Genomic DNA, 7,500 nt, shown 5'->3' with positions numbered 1-7,500 from the left:
TCGCATCGCTCGCCCTCATATAAACCCGGACAGCGGATCAGTCGCTTTTTATAGTGCCGGCGGATGGATTGGATTGCCACGCCCCCACCCCCTCCCCGTCACCCCCCCCTCCCCCATCCTCCCTCCCCCCATTCCCCCCCCATGTGTATGGTGTCTTGACCCGTGTTCCGGAATGAACCTCTCCAGTTTGATGGAATAAGCTTTAGGGTGGAGGCTAGTGTGTGTATGTGTGGGGGGGGGGATGGGAGAGGGAGGAGGGAGGAGAATGGAGAGAAGAAAGAGAAAGAAGGGGATGGAGATGGAAATGTGACGGAAAGGGGAGACGAGAAGGAAGAGAAGAGAGCGAAGGAAGAGGAGGAAGGGAAATAAGAATGAAGAGAAGGAGGGGGGGGGATGGATGGGAAAGAGGAGAGAGGAGAAGGGAAAATGGAAAGGGGATGAGATGAAGAAGAGAGAGGAAAAGTGGATGAGAATGGGAATGAGAGGGAGGGGAAGAGGGGAGGAGGAGGAGGAGGAGGAGAAGGAGGAGGAGGAGAAGGAGAGAAAGGGAAGGTGGGGGGAGGAATTATAGTGCTTGTTTTGGCAAACTTCCCAGGACTGTTACGGAATCGCGTCGCCTTTTATAGGGATGGAGTGAGTCAACCAATTGAAGAAGAAGAAGAAGAAGAAGAAGAAGAAGAAGAAGAAGAAGAAGAAGAAGAAGAAGAAGAAGAAGAAGAAGAAGAAGAAGAAGAAGAAGAAAAAGAGGATGACACTTTTTCGGTCCATTAAACGCTAAATATAAAACGTATGAAAATGACCAGACAATATATATATATATTTTTTTTTTTTCGTAATAGACGCAAAATACGATTGGAAACCAGGAAGCGAATTTCGTCTTCTTACTTTCTATAACGGACCCTCCTACAATACGACTGGAAGACAGACGTTCCGAAACGAAAAACATACCAATTTCTTCTAATAGATAATCTTGAAAGACTTTTACCACGCTCCCCCCCCTCTTCCTCCTCCCCCCTCCCCAGTCTTAAATGTCCGAACTCGTCCTCCTCTCCCGCTCCCTCACCCCTTCCTCTCCCTTACCCCTCCTTTCCTCCTCCCCCTCCCTCACCTCCTCTCCCTTCCCCACTTCTCTCCCTCACCCCCACCCCCTTCCTCTCCCTCTCCCCCACCCCCTTCATCTCCCTCACCCCCACTTCTCCCTCCCTCCCCCACTTCTCTCACTCTCCCCCCACTTTTCCTCTCCCTCTCCCCCACTTCACCTCTCCCTGACCTCTACCCCATTCTTCTCCTCTCCCTCACCCCCACCCCATTCCTCTCTCTCAACTATCTTCTCCCTCCCTCCCTCCCTCACCCCCACCCCATTCGTCTCCCTCCCTCCCTCCCTCACTCCCTCCCTCGCCCTCACCCTCACCCTTCCTCCACCTCAGATACATCAACAAAGCCACTTTTCACCGAACCGAAGGAGATTCCCGACGGCCGTAAAACGCTCCCTCTGAGTCATTCCAGAGATTCCTGGACACGGACGGAAGCGGGGGGGATGGGGGGGGAGAGATCGGGGAAGGGGGGGTGGAGGGGGGAAGATCGGAGAATGGGGTGGGGGGATGGAGGGAGTGAATTATGAGTGGGATAGGGAGGAAGATAGATTGAGGAGAGGGGGAGAAGGATAGAAAAGGGAAAAAGAAGAGAGAAAGGAGAGATATATAATGAGAGAGAGAGAGAAAGAAAGAAAGAGAAAGAGAGAAAATAAATGGGGGCGTGGATGCGAGAAAAGCCACTTGCAGGGTCATGTCTCCTCTCCCCCCCACCTCCCCCCCCACCACACACACACACTTACACGTCCTCACCCCTTTTCTCCCCCCCCTCCCAATCTCCTCCCTCCCTTCCCCCCTTCCCCTACCTTAAGGCACCCCAACCACCCCCTCTCTCTCTCTCCCTCCCTCCCTCCCCCCCTTGATGAACCATCTGAAAATTAAAATGGGTTCGGGATCCCTGGCGAATGGGGAGGAGACCCATGTTTGTCTTAATGAAGTCGTATCCGAATGGCCCGCTTGGTTCCTCGCGGCACCCGGGTTTCGTTTCGGGGGTCTCCTTCCTCTTTGTCTTCGTCGTGTTTGAATTGGTTTTCCTTTTTTTTTTTTCGTTTTCTTCTTTTCCTTTCTTTTACGCTTCCTTTCTTTTCTTCTTCTTTTTCTTCCTCCTCCTTTTCCTTTTTCTTCTTCTTTTTCGTCTTGTTAGAATTACTTTTCGTTTTTTTTCCTTCGTTTTCTTCTTCTTCCTCCTCCTTTTTCTTTTTCTTCTCCTTCGTCTTGTTAGAATTATTTTTAGTTTTTTTTTTCTTTTTCTTTTACTCCTTTTTTTCTTTTTTCTTCTCCTTCTCCTACTTCTACTACTACTTCTTTTCCTTCTTCTTCTCCTCCTCCTCCTCCTCCTCCTTCTTCTCCTTCTCCTCCTCCTTACTCTTTTCTTTTTCTTCCTATTCATCTTCCTCTTCGTATTATTTTATTATTATCCTTTCTACGTTTTTCTTATTTCTTTTCTATTTCTCGTTTTCTTTCCCTTTCTTTTTGTATATTTCCCTCTTCGCCTTTGTCGACGATGTTTCATATCTAAGAAAGACAGGGGGGGGGGAGAAGGAGGGGGGGAAGAGGGAAAAGAAGAAGGAGAAGGAGAAGGAGAAGGACAGAGAGGCAATGAAAAGAGAGCAGAGAAGAAGAAGAAAAAAATAGAAAGTAAGCGAGAGAGAGTAAAAGAGCGAAAGAGAGAGCGAGAGATCGAAAAAGAACGAGAGAGAGAGAGAGAGCGAGAGATCGAAAAAGAGCAAGAGCGAGAGAGAGAAAAAAAAAACGAGAGATCGAAAAAGAGAGAGAGATCGAAAAAGAGCGAGAGATCGAAAAAGAGAGAAATCGAAAAAGAGCGAGAGAGCACCTCACTAACGTTTCCACGGCGACAGGAAATCGCGAACTATGGACAACGCGACGCACGTCCTGGGCGCTATACGCAGCGGTCTCTCGCGGCCGAAATTCATTCGCACTCTCGAGAACTTGCTCCGCCTGGTCGGGCATGGCAAGGAGGCGGGGCTCACGGTGCAGAATGTTGCCAATTGCAATCCCTTGCAACCGATGGATTTGTTGGAGAAGGTCAGTGTGGAATGTGGCTTTTTTTTTTTCTTTTTTTTTTTTTTTGAGTATTCGTTTATTGTGATTTTTGTTGTTGTTGTTTTTGTTGGTATGGTTGTTGATGTTGTTTTTGTTATGATGATGGTTATTATGTTGTTATTTTTGTTATAATGATGGTTATTATGTTATCATTATTACCATGGTTAATTTTATTTTCAATATCATTATCATCATCATTATTAACATTATTTTATCATCATCATTATTATAGTAGTTGTTATTATTATCTTTACCATTCTGATTATGATTCTCATCATTCTTGCAACTTCATATACTTATCTCTATGAGATATTGGTCCCCAGATACGAAATATCGACCGTGGATTTCCTTGTGAGGTGCGCAGTCATGTCGAAAGTAACGAGAGCACTTCACTCTAACGGCGACATGTCAGCGAAGTCATGCTGACGTGACAGCTATTTGACACATACGATGATTCATGTTTTATTTTCATGTTTAAAAAAAAATCTAGATGATGATGATAATGATAATAATGATGATGAGAAGTAATGGCGATCATGAATGGCGTGTGATAAGATAAAAGGATAAAATTCTAGATGATGATGATGATAATGATGATAAAGAGTAATGGCGATTATGAATGGCGAATGATAAGATAAATAGATAAAAAAAATATATATATATCAGACAACATTAGAAGATTTGAACTGCATTATGCATCTTGCCGTTGTTCCTCGCTGGCTGGCTCCCGAGGTGCGAAAATGGCTGTGAGAGGGCTGCCACCAATTGCAATAAATAACTCGCTCCCTTGTGTATGGTGGATGAGATTCAATAGTCGATTCCGTTGTTTATTTTTTATAATAAGGTGATACAGTTGATTGAGTTCTTTTTAATTACGATTATTTGCGCTGCGCTTTGGTGTATTTTCTCTTCTATTATCGCTACGGTGAGAGTAATTGTGTAAAGTGGATTTTTAAAATGATGTGATGATTCTTTTCAAATAGCAGTGGCTCTTTTGGCTTTATTAATCACGGCTGCGAGATAGATTTATTTATATATACATAGCTATCTTTTCGAAATGCTGTGATACCTCCTTTTTCTATGAAGTTACGTTATCACGAAATAGGGTATTTTTGGTTTAATTATCGTGACGGCGTTATTCTTAATTAACGTGATATGCCTTTAAAAAAAATAGGGCGACGGTTATCATGGGTTGTTATTGATGCCGTTGCAATTATCTGTTGAAATGTTCGCGGATCATCATCTTGGTTAATCACGAGGAAAGTTGGCGGTCATGTGTTTATTGCTGGCGGAAAATTGGGTCGATTAAACGCAATTGAGAAATGGGATGAAAGCAATCGAGCACTATTTTTTTTTTTTATTATTGTGACTAAGTATATATATCGCATTTCGAAATTGTATTGTTCGCTAGGTAGGAGGTGAAAGATGTAATAAGGTAGAGTCCGAAATTAGCGTGGCTGTCGATCTAACGGAACTGACTTGTATTTGTTCTTCTTTTTCCTCTTCTTCCTATACCACCACCACCCACATCCTACTCCTTCCTTCTTCGTCCTTCTCCACGTCCCCCTTCTCTCTTCCCTTCTCCCCCATTCCTCCTCTTCTATTCCCCCTCCCCTCCCCATCCTCCACCATTCCCTTTCCCCCCCTTCCTCCCTCCTCCACCATTCCCTCTTCCCCCTCTCCCTCCATTCCTCCCAACCCATTCTTCCCCCACCCCTCTCTCCATTCTTCCTCCCCCACCCCCCCTTCTTTCCTCCCTCCCCCACCCCTCTCTCCATTCCTCCTCCTCCTCCTTCCCCTCCCTCCATTCCTCCCCCATTCCACCTCCCCCCTCCCTCCTTTCCCTCACCCCTCCCCTCCTTTCCCTCACCCCTCTCCCCTCCCTCTTTCCTCCTCCACCACTCCCCCCTCCCTCCATTCCTCCATTTCATCACAGGCGCCGTGTTTTAGCATCTTCCAATTTCCCGCCTGACCAACGCCGGGATTTCACTGTCGAAAAATGGCACCGGCGCGTTTATCAAGACGCGGGCCATTAGATAACGCTCGTCTCTTAAGGCTCTTTTCCCGTTCGGTTTTTTCTTCCCCCCCCCCCTTTTTTTTTTTTTTTTTTTTTTTTTTTTGCTTCCTTTCATTCTTTTTCTGTTTATTTATTTATTTATTTATTTTTTGGTCCTCTTCCTGTTTTTTTTGTCTTTTCTTTCTTTCTTTCTTTATTATTATTCTTTTCCATCTATTCATCTGTTGAAAATATTTCTCTCAAATGCTATATATTTATAATTCGCCTATTCTTTTTTTTTTTTTAATAAAAAACAGACCTACCAAACGCGCCGATAAGATTCCCAATAACCTGACGCCCCTTTTTTTTATTATCACCCCCCCTTCCCCTCCCCCCCTAAGACCCCGAGACTCCAAGACGTCGCTTTGTCTCCCAAGACTTTCGGGTCATGACGACAAGCGAGTTTCAGACGAGGAATATTTCTCCCTATTTTTCCTCCTCCTCCTCCTCCTCCTCCCCCACCCCCCACCCCCCGGAGCTCGTAAGAACAGTGCCATTCCCCGCACCTGCCGCCTCGCCCTCCTTCGACCCCTTGGCACTTTGGAGGGATGGAGGGATGGGGAAAGGGAGGAGGGGGGAGGGCAGAGGGAAGGAGGAAGGAAATTGACAAATTGTTCTTTATAAAATGTCAGCGGATATTTTATTCCCAGATGCGTGTATTTCGGGGAGTGGGAGTGGGAGTGGGAGCGTTCAATTCTTCTTTTTCTTTTTTCTTGTTCTCTTTGCTCCTCCATTTCTTTTTCTTTTCTTTGGTTTTCTACCTCTATTTATTTTTTCCTCATATCCTTTCTTCTCTTGTTGCTCTCCTTATTCCTCTTCCTCTTTCTCTTTCTCTCCCTACTTGTTTTCCTTTTTCTGTTCTTCTTCCTTCTTCTTTTCTCCCTTTGTCTTCTTCCTCTTTTTATCTTTCTTCCCCATCTTTCTATTCTTTCCCTTTTTTATCTTCATCTTCCTCTCCTCCTCCTCCTCTTCCTCCTATTATCCCCACTTCCTTTCCTCCATTTCCCTCCCTCTCCCCCCCCCCCCCGTGTGACAAGTGGCGATTCGCGATGAAGAACAAAGGAAGAACTGTTAACGCTGTGACATGCGCTCTTTCGTTTGCTGTTGTTCATTGTGTTCATTTCGTTTTCCATTCTTGGTTGTGGTCGCGCTGGGTTGGTTGGGTGGGGGTGGAGGGGGGGTTGTCTGTTTGGTTTGGTTAGTTGGTTGGCTCTGTCTTTGTCTTTCTTTTTTTTTCTTTTCTTTCTATCCGTCTCCCTCTCCATCCCTTCGTCCCTCTCTTCCATCCTTTCTCCCCTCTTTCTGTCTCCCTCTCTCTCCCTCTCCCCCCCCCCTCTCTCTCTCTCGACGCCCCCTCCCCGCCCCTCTTCCTCTCCCTCTCCCTCCCCCTCTTCCTCCCTCGCTCATTCACTCACTCGCTCTCCTTAGACCGATTCGAAACAATAAAATGCTACAGACTGCTGTGAGAACGACAGTCGGCATTTTCTTATATATCCCGTTCCTTCCCTTCCTCCCTCTCTTCCCCTCTTTGCCCTCCTCCTCCTCCTTTCCTACCCCTCCTCCCCTCTTTGCCCTCCTCCCCTTCCTCCCCCTACTCCCCTCTTTGCCCTCCTCCCCCTCTTTGCTCTCCCCTTCCTCCCCCTCCTCCTCCCGCTTTCCTTCTCCGTTATATTTTTTTCCCTCTTTTTCATATATCTATAATCCTTTTATGTCAAACGTGTCGTCACCTTTTTAGCTTCCTTTAACCTTTCATTTGTCGCAGCTGCCTCCGCCATCAAGCCTTTGGATATTGAAGGGGGGAAAGAGGAGGGTGGATGGGGGGGGGGGGGAAAGAGGGGGGGGGAAAGAGGAGGGTGGATGGGTGAGAGGGTGGGTGGGTGGGAGGGTGGGTGAGAGGGTGGGAGGGAAGACAAAGAGGGAAACAGGGAGTTAGGGAGAATGAAGAACGGGGAGAGGAATTACCAAAAATTTATTATATTTTTTTTACATATTTCTTATCCCGAGTCGATCGATACGCAGTACATATATTGTCGTCGGATAGACTGCCTTTCATGATATCGAAGATTATGTTTAAAGAAGAGGATAAGAATTATAATACATTATCAGTGATGTTCCATAGGTCCATAGCCATAAACACACACACACATACATACACACACACACACACACACACACACACACACACACACACACACACACACACACACACACACACACACACACACACACACACACACACACACACACACACACAAAGGCGACGACGACGACCATATCACATATGATCCA

The 7,500-nt window shown here is 46.1% G+C and overlaps 1 protein-coding gene across 1 annotated transcript in view; it reads left to right on the top strand.

Annotated features, from left to right (window-relative positions):
- Positions 1-7,500, top strand: part of LOC122260718 (uncharacterized) — a 269,854-nt gene that overhangs the window by 249,144 nt on the left and 13,210 nt on the right. The window lies entirely within an intron of this gene.

Source organism: Penaeus japonicus, unplaced genomic scaffold (genome assembly GCF_977035675.1).
Source record: "Penaeus japonicus unplaced genomic scaffold, GWHDUDI00000001_assembly GWHDUDI00000032, whole genome shotgun sequence".
NCBI classification, from domain to species: domain Eukaryota; kingdom Metazoa; phylum Arthropoda; class Malacostraca; order Decapoda; family Penaeidae; genus Penaeus; species Penaeus japonicus.
Note: the sequence above shows the minus strand (reverse complement) of the source record. Positions and strands in the feature narration are given on the sequence as shown.